The sequence below is a fragment of the Leiobunum rupestre genome, chromosome 9, assembly GCF_980474605.1.
Source record: "Leiobunum rupestre chromosome 9, qqLeiRupe1.1.hap1, whole genome shotgun sequence".
In the NCBI taxonomy this organism is placed as follows: Eukaryota; Metazoa; Arthropoda; class Arachnida; order Opiliones; family Sclerosomatidae; genus Leiobunum; species Leiobunum rupestre.
The window spans coordinates 54,639,204-54,651,858 of NC_143392.1; the positions used below are offsets into that span (position 1 = coordinate 54,639,204).

At 43.9% G+C, this 12,655-nt stretch overlaps 2 non-coding genes and 5 pseudogenes across 2 annotated transcripts; all 7 read right to left on the bottom strand.

Annotated features, from left to right (window-relative positions):
• Nucleotides 1-2,896: 2,896 nt before the first annotated feature.
• LOC149930977 (U2 spliceosomal RNA) lies at nt 2,897-2,984 on the bottom strand (annotated as a pseudogene).
• Nucleotides 2,985-4,053: 1,069 nt separating this feature from the next.
• Nucleotides 4,054-4,233, bottom strand: LOC149930978 (U2 spliceosomal RNA; annotated as a pseudogene).
• A 1,619-nt stretch (nt 4,234-5,852) lies between these two features.
• On the bottom strand, nt 5,853-5,998 carry LOC149930979 (U2 spliceosomal RNA; annotated as a pseudogene).
• A 1,108-nt stretch (nt 5,999-7,106) lies between these two features.
• On the bottom strand, nt 7,107-7,292 carry LOC149930980 (U2 spliceosomal RNA). Its single transcript, XR_016476432.1, has one exon. It is a non-coding gene; the product is annotated as a U2 spliceosomal RNA (small nuclear RNA).
• Nucleotides 7,293-8,792: 1,500 nt separating this feature from the next.
• On the bottom strand, nt 8,793-8,901 carry LOC149930981 (U2 spliceosomal RNA; annotated as a pseudogene).
• Nucleotides 8,902-10,027: 1,126 nt separating this feature from the next.
• LOC149930982 (U2 spliceosomal RNA) lies at nt 10,028-10,211 on the bottom strand. Its single transcript, XR_016476431.1, has one exon. It is a non-coding gene; the product is annotated as a U2 spliceosomal RNA (small nuclear RNA).
• A 1,696-nt stretch (nt 10,212-11,907) lies between these two features.
• On the bottom strand, nt 11,908-12,039 carry LOC149930983 (U2 spliceosomal RNA; annotated as a pseudogene).
• Nucleotides 12,040-12,655: the final 616 nt, after the last annotated feature.

Consider the following 12,655-nt stretch of genomic DNA (forward strand, 5'->3'; position numbering starts at 1 on the left):
GGCTTTGGAGAAGGTGTTGCCAGGAAAAAGCTGCTGTCAGAGGTTTTGGAGTCGTTTGATTGGGTAAGAATGTCAGGTGAGCGTGATGGTTTTTCTTTCAGGTCTTCTTCTCGAGTGGTGGCGGTGGTAAGTATAGGTGTTGAGCTTCTGTGGTTTTCAGGAACTTGGGGTAAGTCGTCTCCGGTTTTTGTCTTCTCGGCCATCTGGTTTCTCTTTTTTTCGCAGGCGGAAGCCACATGCCCCTCCTGGTCACAAATAAAGCACTTTTTTGCAACCCCGGTATAATATACCAGGGCCCTGCTCCTTCCAAAATAAAGTACATTAGGTATCGTTTTGTGCATTTTGATTTTTACCGATCTGTCCCCGTTTTTAATTCCTTGTATTCGTCTAGGCGGTGTGCCTTAATTTCGCCGTATTGTCGCAGGGTCGTCAAGATTGAATCCCATTGAATCCATGAGGGAAGTTGCTTAATGGTGAGCCAGACACCATCGTCTTCGACGCTGGTGACTTTACATGTGGAGTTGTTAACTGATATTTCGCCGTAAGAGACAGCTTGCTGCAGATATGCGAGGGTCGTGAAGGTTAGTAGAAAGGTATTCTTGCCAACAGATTGAAGAGTGTCAATGCTGTCCGGTCCGAGTTTCCCGTGGAAGGTTCGGGCAACTTCCACGTAGCCAGCGTCGACGTCAAGTCGGGCGGTCCGCTTCTTCACCTCTGCAGCCATGATGGCTTTAGAGGGGTCGTCAGGTGAAGGCAAGTCCCAGGAAGGAACAGCGTCAGGTAGTAATGACAGGAATCGGCCAAGTCAGGATACAGCGTGGAGACCCGGAACAGCAGCGACAGGTAAGTAGCAGCAGAACCAGGACCAGGAACAGCAGCGGTTTCAGGAACAGCAGCGGAACCAGAAACAGCAGCGGCAACTTCAAGAGCAGGAACAGGAACAGTGACGTCAGGATACCGGCAGGTGAGTCAGCATCGCAGGAACAGGCTGAGAAGCGTGAACGTCGCTTAACGGCCTTTCGGCCAAGATTTCAGCGAAATAGCTAGGAACAGATACTGAATTTGTTTATTTGAAATTCATTTGTCATGGTTACAAAAATGGTCGCGTTATTAGCATTTAAATTAGCGCGAACATTGTCAAAAAACAGTTATTTCTTTTTTCAGGTTTGTTTTTTTTGTAAAAAACGTCAAGGTAAGTATGGGTTTAACCTATTTTTCCTATATTTTTTTAACAAAGCAAGTAAGTATAATTTTTAACTATTTTTCTCTATGTTTTAACAAGGTAAGTATTAATTTTAACTATATTTTATTTTTCTGTATTTTAAACTAAGGTAAGTATTTTTTCCTTTCTTTTTAACTTTAACGTAAAAAATATTCATATGTTTTTTTTACAGAGATCCAGCGTACCAGATAACAAAATGTCCCCTATTTATAACTAAATACCAATTAAAAGGCCCAAAACATATAAAAATGTAAACTTAAAATTAAAGAATTAAAAGTATACATAAAACTTAAAAGAGTTATTAAAAACATATTTACAGCTCAAAACGAGGTACTAATTCTTCCCTTTTTTTGGGTCTTTCTCACGAGGAGGGCTATGAGGTCGTTTAGAACGGTTCTTCAGTATTCTCTCAGCCATCGCTAGAGTGTTGCTTCGCCAGTTTATGATTTTGGTGTCCTTGGATGTTAATGCTTTGGCACGCCGAATGAAGTTTTCAATTTCTTGTTTTGACATTATAGCGAAATTCCAATCGCGGGCGTAAATTTCCACTTCTTGTTTGGGTTCCTTTGGTGTTGGAGGATCAGATTTCGGCGAACGCTGAGGAGACTTAACGGCGTCGGCGTACCCTTTGACTATGGTGGACTGTTCAGTTTTCTTTGGTGATGGTACTGGAGACAACAGGGACCAGCCATCGCCCTCTTTGGGTTCGTTGGTTTCTGATGGACTTTCCTCCATCTCGACTTGAGTTTCCTCAGCGCCATCTTCAGCACCTGCTAATGGAGGTGGTGGGGTCGAGTTCTCTGAGTTCTCCGGATCATTGGTGGCCGGAGTCTGATCAGCAATGTTCTTTTGCTCTGGAATTGGTTGCGTCTTGTTTCGTTTCCTCGGGCAATCCCGAACCTGATGACTGTCTTTGCGGCAATAGAAGCACATGCGCTGCACGCCTTGGTATACGAGTTGGACGCGATGTCCACTGATGGTCATCAGGTTCGGGATTGGACTTTTGATCCTGACTTCCAAACGTCGATTGCCATTACAGACGTCCTTCAATGGGCCTTTCTGGAACGTTTCCCATGATTCTGACACGACTTCGCAGTAGTTCCTGAGGGAAGTTTTCAGGAACGGCAGGTCCCACCAGCTGGGAGCATCTTTTACGGTGATTTGCGTCACCGGATCGGCGACTCCTACAATGTTGAGATGTTTATCTCCTATTATAATTCCGGTGTCAACGGCTTTCTGGTAACATAAGTTATCCTTGAACGTGATTTGTGCTTCAGCTTTTCCAATCATCTGGAAAACTGTGATGCTTTTGGGGCCAATGTATTCGAAAAGGGCTACAGCCAAATCTTCAACATTGACCCCGTCAAACTTTATTATTGCAGTGGCCTTTTTCGAGGTCGACGGCAAGGACTGCGAAGAGGACGGCTTCGACGTCACGGCAGGCATGGCGACGATGGTGGCGACCGCCGAAGCGGAGACCGGAACTCAGGAACCGCTAGTTGGAGGCAAACGGCAACTAAGGAATTGGAACCGGGACTGGAACAGGATCAGGATCAGGAACTGGCGTGGCGACGTCTGGTGGAGCAGCGTGGCAGGCGAGCGAGCAGGTACGTATAACTTTTTCCCTTTTATAGGAAATACGGTTCCCGGCCTTTGGCTTCGAAGAAAGGAGCAAACAGATACTACACTTTGATCTTAGCCAAAAGGCCGTGAAGCGAACAGATACTACACTTTGATCTTAGCCAAAAGGCCGAGAAGCGATAACCGGCAAAGGGGGCTTTGGTGGTTGAAAAAGAAAAAGAGTGAGATTGAGCATTCATAAATTTCATAATTATGTTTAAGCAGATTGCTCGTGGTTGGAGATGACATCGTGTATAACCATCACGTCTGACCAAAGAAGGTAACTTCTTGATTTCAAACAAAAAGATCGACGGCCATCGAGCGTTTTCAGCCGTCAACGGTAATATCACGCGGAATACATGGGTTCTCGACCCATCAACGACGGTAAGCCGCTTCGAGTGGGGTCATTTCTTGGGAGGGAGGGAGACCACCAGGGAACACGGCGTGCCGGTGGCTGATCTCTTCCTCTCTCCCTCTTTTTTTTCATTAACGGGGTATTTGAGTCTTTCTAATAAAATTTGTGTATTTTTAAATATTTTCTTTTACGCTGTTTCTAACTAGTTCGCCAAGGCGATAATTTATCTTCGGTTTTCTCTGGGTCTTTTTTTAAATAAGTGGCAACATGGAACCGTGCTTAATCGATAATTAGAAAAAGTAAGATCTTGATCATACGGAGTTTCCTCCTGCACGCTTACCAGAACAGCTGTAGAGAAGTGTCATGAGATATGGCACTACGAATTGACCGTGGTTGCCGCGTAGTACGCGCCCCGGCATCAGCCACACAAAAACTCGTTTTTTCCAAACCATCCCGCTTTTAACAGTCCCCTATTTCTACAGCGATAGTTACGCAATCCTCGCTAGGTAACTCGATGTAAATAACTTATATGGTGTCCGTTTCGAGAACGGAGTTACCATGATTTGGGAGGGGGTAATTTTTTTAAAGGGGAAGACGTGTTGCCAACGCGAATGTCGAAAAGCGGCCGGCTGTTAACTCCTAATCATGTCTCCTGTTAGTAACGAAAGTGACTTAAAAAATCATACCGTTGGTAACGTACGACAATTATGGTAAAATTTACAAAACAAATCCGTCCGAATCTTCAAAATGATCTACTAGCCAATGACGACTTTCCCTCTTATGACGTTAGGAATATATATATATATATATATATATATATATATATATATATGGTGTTTGATTTTAGATTCATTGAGCGAGGTGGGCCGATCCTGGAAGAACTGCAATACCAGGCCAACCCGTGGCGGAGGTGGAGCAAGCTCCGACCTCTCCGCCGCCGTCCAAAAATAAGTTTAATATCTTGGGCCCCGATGGGACCCGTATCAGATATTAAGCTGATAAGAACAGATACTGAATTTGTTTATTTGAAATTCATTGTCAAGGTTACAAATGTTCGCGGTTATTATTAATTAACTTAACGCGAACATTGTTAAAGCATTTTTTCAGATTTTTACAGGTTTTCAAGATGTACAGTTTTTTTAAAGGTAAGTATATCAGGTAAGTTTTTTACAATAGGTTCTAAAAATATTTTTCCTATATTTCTTTTCGTTTATACAGGGTAACCCGGTTCCACGGTAAGTATCAGGTAAGTACTAAATTTAAGCATACATTTTTTTTTAAAACTATTAACTATTAAAACTTACACAAAAAATTTTAAAATCGTAAAGTTAAAATTTACAATAAAAGCGAATTTAAAACTAAGAAAGTAATTTAAAAACATAATTACATATTGCATTGGGGGCTTATTTTTTCCCTTTCTTGGCGAGTGTTCCAGTTGGGGAAGTCTGCGAGCGTCTCTTGCGATTTTGCAAGACTGTGTGCGCCTGTCGCAATGAGGTTGTACGCCAACTAAGGATTCCTGGTGATGTGGTGACTAAGTCCTGTGCACGACGGCAAAAGTCCTCTATTTCTTGGTTGGACATTTCCCACCAAATCCACTTTTGTTTGTAGATTGGAGTTCCTGAGTCTGGTTGTTTTGCATTTGGAGAGAACTCCGAATCTGGTTTTTGCTGTGGTGGAGTTTTCGTTACCGTTGCGTAGCTCTCAGATTTTTTTGGTGATTCCAAAGTATTGCGGGGGGGCCCTTGTGGAGAGAGGCGCCAGCCATCTTCTCCCTCAATGAAGTTTTCTGCTGCTTGTTCCTCTTCATCCATAATTTCTAAGTTGTCACCGGTGTCAGTGACAGCTTCCGTGTCTGCTTCTTGTGGGGTTGTAGAACCTCCGGGGTTGTCAGCACCTTTAGGTGCCGGAATCTGCCTTTGATCATTCGTGCTCTCTGGAGTCGTACGGGTCTTGATTTTTTTCTTCGGACAATCCCGAACCTGATGACTGTCTTTGCGACAGTAAAAGCACATTCGCTGAATGCCCCGGTATGTAATCTGGACACGATGACCACTGATGGTCATCAGGTTCGGGATTGTGGACCTCATACGGACTTCAAGGCGGCGGGTACCGTTCTTGAGGTCTTTGAGAGGGCCCTCCTGGTAAGTTTCCCAGGATTCGCTGAGGACATCGCAGAAGGATCGAAGAGCGGTCTTGAGGAAAGATAGCTCCCACCAACTCGGGGCATCTCGCAACGTGATGTATGAAATCGGATCAGCTACACCAACGATTTCAACTTGATTATCTCCGACCATGATGCCGGCTTCAATGGCCTTCTGGAAGCAGGATGCGTCTTTAAAGGTCACCTGTGCGACTTCTTTTCCCACAGGCTGGAACACGGTGATTCCATTTGGTCCGACGAGACCAAAGAGAGCTGGAACAAGGTCGTTGAGAGCAACGCCTTCGTATTTGACCCGAGCTGTCATCTTTTTCAAGGCTTCAGCTGGAGAGGAGGACATCGTCGACTGGGCAGGGGCCATTAAGGCACGTCTGCGGTCGTCGAGATGGTAATGCAAGATCGATGCAAGACTGGATACTCTTCTGGGACCGGAACAGGACAGCCAAGAACAGGTAAGTAACTTTCTTTCAGGAAACAGGAAACAGCAGAGCGGCTCAGGACAGGAACATCTCGTGCAGCGGTGCAGCAAAACTCGCCTTCAAGGCGTAGAAAACACTTCTCGCCCCTCGACTAAGATCTCGGTATAATATTGCAGAACAGATACTACACTTTGATCTTAGCCAAAAGGCCGAGAAGCGATAACCGGCAAAGGGGGCTTTGGTGGTTGAAAAAGAAAAAGAGTGAGATTGAGCATTCATATATTTCATAATTATGTTTAAGCAGATTGCTCGTGGCTGGAGATGACAGCGTGTATAACCATCACGTCTGACCAAAGAAGGCAACTTCTTGATTTCAAACAAAAAGATCGACGGCCATCGAGCGTTTTCAGCCGTCAACGGTAATATCACGTGGAATACGTTGGTTCTCGACCCATCAACGACGGTAAGCCGCGTCGAGTGGGGTCATTTCTTGGGAGGGAGACCACCGGGGAACACGGCGTGCCGGTGGCTGCTCTCTTCCTCTCTCCCTCTTTTTTTCCATTAACGCGGTATTTGAGTCTTTTTAATAAAATTTGTGTATTTTTAAATATTTCCTTTTACGCTGTTTCTAACTAGTTCGCCAAGGCGATAATTTATCTTCGGTTTTCTCTGGGTCTTTTTTTAATAAGTGGCAACATGGAACCGTGCTTAATCGATAATTAGAAAAAGTAAGATCATGATCATACGGAGTTTCCTCCTGCACGCTTACCAGAACAGCTGTAGAGAAGTGTCATGAGATATGGCACTACGAATTGACCGTGGTTGCCGCGTAGTACGCGCCCCGGCATCAGCAACACAAAAACTCGTTTTTTCCAAACCATCCCGCTTTTAACAGTCCCCTATTTCTACAGCGATAGTACCGCAATCCTCGCTAGGTAACTCGATGTAAATAACTTATATGGTGTCCGTTTCGAGAACGGAGTTACCATGGTTTGGGAGGGGGTAATTGTTTTTAAAGGGGAAGACGTGTTGCCAACGCGAATGTCGAAAAGCGGCCGGCTGTGAACTCCTAATCATGTCTCCTGTTAGTAACGAAAGTGACTTAAAAAAATCATACCGTTGGTAACGTACGACAATTAAGGTAAAAATTACAAAACAAATCCGTCCGAATCTTCAAAATGATCTACTAGCCAATGACGACTTTCCCTCTTATGACGTCAGGAATATATATATATATATATATATATATATATATATATATATATATATATATATATATTTATATATATATATATATATATATATGGTGTTTGGTTTTAGATTCATTGAGCGAGGTGGGCCGATCCTGGAAGAACTGCAATACCAGGCCAACCCGTGGCGGAGGTGGAGCAAGCTCCGACCTCTCCGCCGCCGTCCAAAAATAAGTTTAATATCTTGGGCCCCGATGGGACCCGTATCAGATATTAAGCTGATAAGAACAGATACTGAATTTGTTTATTAAAAAATCAAATTTAGTACAGTACCCTTGTCATTTTTTTCCTGCTTGTTAAATTAAGTTAGAGCAGGTCATATTTTTCTTTTGCAAAAGTTTAAAAACATATTAGTTAATGATAACATTACAAGTTTAAAATTTTAATTTTTCACTGAAGATTTTCCTTTTTTCGCTGTTTTTTTAGGAGAGGTGCTGTGTCTGCGTTTGGAATAGCTTTGAAGAAGGTCTGTAACCCGGAACTGGAGGTCGTCGATGGAACAGTCAAGGGTTCTGATTCCTGAGGGAGGTTCTCTGTCGAGGCGGTTGTAGAAGATTTGTAGTTCGGCGTGCGTCAGTTTGTTAAGGTTTGGTTTGTCCCCCGGCTTCCAGGTATTTGGATCCCACCTGGGCCCGGTGGCTGAAGTGGTCTCGTCGTTGCTGCTGTCGGATTCGGATTGTTCAGGTTCGTTGCTTGTTGTTTCGGGTTTACTTTCAGGTTTATCGGGCTTTGGTGTTGTTTTCAGGGCATCGGAGTATTGGCTGGTTTGGACTGGAGGTGCTGCGTTCTTTTTGGAAGGTTCTGGTGACATCAGGGTCCAGCTCTCTTCAGAGCTTTTTGAGTCGTCGGATGTGGTAAGTATTTGTTGGTTACTTGGTTGGTTTTCTTGTTTTTCTTCTAGGTTCGGAGTAGGTGGCGAACTGTGGTGTGTTTCAGGATCGTTAGGTAGTTCGTTTTTGGCTCCAGTTGTGTCTGCCGTCTTACTCTTCTTTGCGTCGCAGGCAGAGGCAACGTGCCCCTCCTGGTCGCAGAAGAAACATTTTTTAGCGACACCTGTATAATATACAAGTGCGCGGCTGCGCCCGAAAAAGAGGACATTGGGTATAGTTTTTTGCATCTTAATTTTGACTGAACGATCACCATTTCTTATCCCTTTCAGTTCTTTATACTCGTCTAAGCGATGGGCCTTGATGTCGCCGTATTGTCGAAGTGTCGTCAGGATAGCATCCCATTGGATCCAGGATGGAAGTTGTTTAATCGTCAACCAGACACCGTCATCTTCGATGCTGGTGATTTTGCACGTCGTGTCTTTTATTTTAATTTCTCCATAGGAGACTGCTTGTTTCAGGAAGGCCAGGGTCGTAAATGTTAAAAGAAATGATTGGTTACCCACAGGTTGTAGTGTTTCGATGCATGCAGGTCCAAGTTTTACCAAGAAGGTGCGAGCGACTTCAAGGTAGCCAGCGTCGACGTCCAGTCGGGCGGTCCGCTTTTTCACCTCTGCAGCCATATAGGCTGTAGAGAGATCGTTAGGTGAGGGTTGGTCCCAAGAAGGAACAGCGTCAGGTAGCAATGGCAGGAATCGGCCAAGTCAGGATACAGCGTAGAGACCCGGAACAGCAGCGACAGGTAAGTAGCAGCAGCACCAGGACCAGGAACAGCAGCGGATTCAGGAACAGCAACGGAACCGGAAACAGCAGCGGCAACTTCAAGAGCAGGAACAGAGACGTCAGGATACCGGCAGGTAAGTCCGCATCACAGGAACTAGCGGTAGAGCTTGGAAACTCGCTTAACGGCCTTTCGGCCAAGATTTCAGCGATATAGCTGGGAACAGATACTACACTTTGATCTTAGCCAAAAGGCCGAGAAGCGATAACCGGCAAAGGGGGCTTTGGTGGTTGAAAAAGAAAAAGAGTGAGATTGAGCATTCATATATTTCATAATTATGTTTAAGCAGATTGCTCGTGGCTGGAGATGACAGCGTGTATAACCATCACGTCTGACCAAAGAAGGCAACTTCTTGATTTCAAACAAAAAGATCGACGGCCATCGAGCGTTTTCAGCCGTCAACGGTAATATCACGTGGAATACGTTGGTTCTCGACCCATCAACGACGGTAAGCCGCGTCGAGTGGGGTCATTTCTTGGGAGGGAGACCACCGGGGAACACGGCGTGCCGGTGGCTGCTCTCTTCCTCTCTCCCTCTTTTTTTCCATTAACGCGGTATTTGAGTCTTTTTAATAAAATTTGTGTATTTTTAAATATTTCCTTTTACGCTGTTTCTAACTAGTTCGCCAAGGCGATAATTTATCTTCGGTTTTCTCTGGGTCTTTTTTTAATAAGTGGCAACTTGGAACCGTGCTTAATCGATAATTAGAAAAAGTAAGATCATGATCATACGGAGTTTCCTCCTGCACGCTTACCAGAACAGCTGTAGAGAAGTGTCATGAGATATGGCACTACGAATTGACCGTGGTTGCCGCGTAGTACGCGCCCCGGCATCAGCAACACAAAAACTCGTTTTTTCCAAACCATCCCGCTTTTAACAGTCCCCTATTTCTACAGCGATAGTACCGCAATCCTCGCTAGGTAACTCGATGTAAATAACTTATATGATGTCCGTTTCGAGAACGGAGTTACCATGGTTTGGGAGGGGGTAATTTTTTTTAAAGGGGAAGACGTGTTGCCAACGCGAATGTCGAAAAGCGGCCGGCTGTGAACTCCTAATCATGTCTCCTGTTAGTAACGAAAGTGACTTAAAAAAATCATACCGTTGGTAACGTACGACAATTAAGGTAAAAATTACAAAACAAATCCGTCCGAATCTTCAAAATGATCTACTAGCCAATGACGACTTTCCCTCTTATGACGTCAGGAATATATATATATATATATATATATATATATATATATATATATATATATATATATATATATATATATATATATATATATATATATATATATATATATATATGGTGTTTGATTTTAGATTCATTGAGCGAGGTGGGCCGATCCTGGAAGAACTGCAATACCAGGCCAACCCGTGGCGGAGGTGGAGCAAGCTCCGACCTCTCCGCCGCCGTCCAAAAATAAGTTTAATATCTTGGGCCCCGATGGGACCCGTATCAGATATTAAGCTGATAAGAACAGATACTGAATTTGTTTATTAAAAAATCAAATATTTACAGTACCCTGGTCGTATATTTTTTTCTGCTTTTTAAATTATTTTAAATTACAGCAGATCGTTATATTGCAAAATTATTAGTGATAATTTACAGTTACTTTAAGACGTTAACAAAAAGGAGACAAGTGAAAGCGCAAAATGATTTTCAAGAAATTAAACTAGGTAGAGCTAAAAGAAAATATTTACAAAGTTTATGAACGTAAAGTTAAAAAAAACATAAATGCTAAGTTAATGGATGTAAGATTAAAAATCTACATTTCCATTCAATTTGAATGTAAAACTTAAAAGCATATTGTTTTAAAATATGCAGAATATAGTTCAAAATTTAAAAAGTGTTCAAATTTTTAACCTGTAGATTTGCCCTTTTTCGCTTTTTTCGTTGGAGTGGTACTGATGCGGCGTTTCGGATAACTTTTGATGGTGGATCTGATGTTGTCTTGGAATTCGTCTATGGCCCAGTCAATTGAATCAACTCCGGTTGAAGGTTCCCGATTGACGCGATCGAAGAGTACTTGTAGCTCATTTCGAGTTAGTTTCGTTAGGTCGGGTTTGTCTCCTACTGCCCAGGTTTCAGGATCCCATCGGGGTCCGTCGGCTGATCTGGTTTCCTCATCATTGGTCTCTTCATCGTTTTTCTTTATCTTGGGCATGTTTCCCTGGCTCTTTGTATTGCCCTGGTTGTTTCGTTTGGAATCTGATTTTGGAGGAACTGATACTTGCAAATTCTCGTTTGGCGAACCGGACTGGTTGTAAGTTGCACCGAAGGTAAGTACATTAATATTTTTTTCTTTTTCAGGTTCGGGTGACGTGGTTTGTTCTAGTGAATGCACGGTGGATCTGCACTCTGATTCGTCTTCCGAAGGATCGGCGACGTCGTAGGATTCGGTAGATGTCGTCGGGCCGTCGATCGAGGTGAGCTCTTTCTCTGGCCTTTCAGCGGAATATTCGCGGTTCTCCAGTTGCGCTTCCTCAGCGGTTTGCTTCGGTTTCTGCTGCTGTTTCCCTTTCTTCTTCTCACAAGACGAGACGTTATGTCCTGCCTCGTCGCAGAAGAAGCATTTTTTCACTACGCCACGGTAGAACACAAGAGCGCGACTCTTGCCAAAATATAGCACGTTGGGTATTACCAATTTGTTCATCTTGATTTTAATAGCTCTGTCGCCATTCTTCACACCCTTCAGCTGAGGGTATTCGTCGAAGCGGTGAGATTTCACTTCCCCGTATTGACGTAACGTGCTGAGGACTGAATCCCATTGAATCCATTTGGGTAAATTTTTGACTGTGAGCCAAAGGCCGTCGTCTTCGATAGCAGTGAGTTTGCACGGGTTACCGTTGATCCTTATTTCTCCGTAAGACTGAGCTTGTTGGAGGAATGCCAGCGTTGTAAAGGTAATTAGAAAAATACCTTTGCCAACAGGTTGCAAGGTGTCCAAACATGAAGGACCCATTTTCTCGTGGAAAAGATTGGCGACGTCAAGGAAACCAGCATCGACTTCCAGCCGAGCTGTACGCTTCTTCTCCTCTGTAGCCATTTCAGGCTAGGAGGATGTCGTCTGGTGAGTGGAGCTCCAAGTCGGAGCGGCGTCAGAGGAACCCTTCAGCAGAGGCGTAAGGTTAGTACCAGGTAGGTAGTTTTCTCTTTTCAGGAACAGGCAGGAACGCAGCAGCGGAACAGATCGGCACCGGAACAGGATCATTCGACAAGGCAGGCAAACTCGCCTTAAAGGCGTAGAAACACTTCTCGCCCCCCGACTAAGATCTCCGTATAGAACTGATATGGAAACAGATACTACACTTTGATCTTAGCCAAAAGGCCGAGAAGCGATAACCGGCAAAGGGGGCTTTGGTGGTTGAAAAAGAAAAAGAGTGATATTGAGCATTCATATATTTCATAATTATGTTTAAGCAGATTGATCGTGGCTGGAGATGACAGCGTGTATAACCATCACGTCTGACCAAAGAAGGCAACTTCTTGATTTCAAACAAAAAGATCGACGGCCATCGAGCGTTTTCAGCCGTCGACGGTAATATCACGTGGAATACATTGGTTCTCGACCCATCAACGACGGTAAGCCGCGTCGAGTGGGGTCATTTCTTGGGAGGGAGACCACCGGGGAACACGGCGTGCCGGTGGCTGCTCTCTTCCTCTCTCCCTCTTTTTTTCCATTAACGCGGTATTTGAGTCTTTTTAATAAAATTTGTGTATTTTTAAATATTTTCTTTTACGATGTTTCTAACTAGTTCGCCAAGGCGATAATTTACCTTCGGTTTACTCTGAGTCTTTTTTTTAATAAGTGGCAACATGGAACCATGCTTAATCGATAATTAGAAAAAGTAAAATCATGATCATACGGAGTTTCCTCCTGCACACTTACCAGAACAGCTGTAGAGAAGTGTCATGAGATATGGCACTACGAATTGACCGTGGTTGACGCGTAGTAC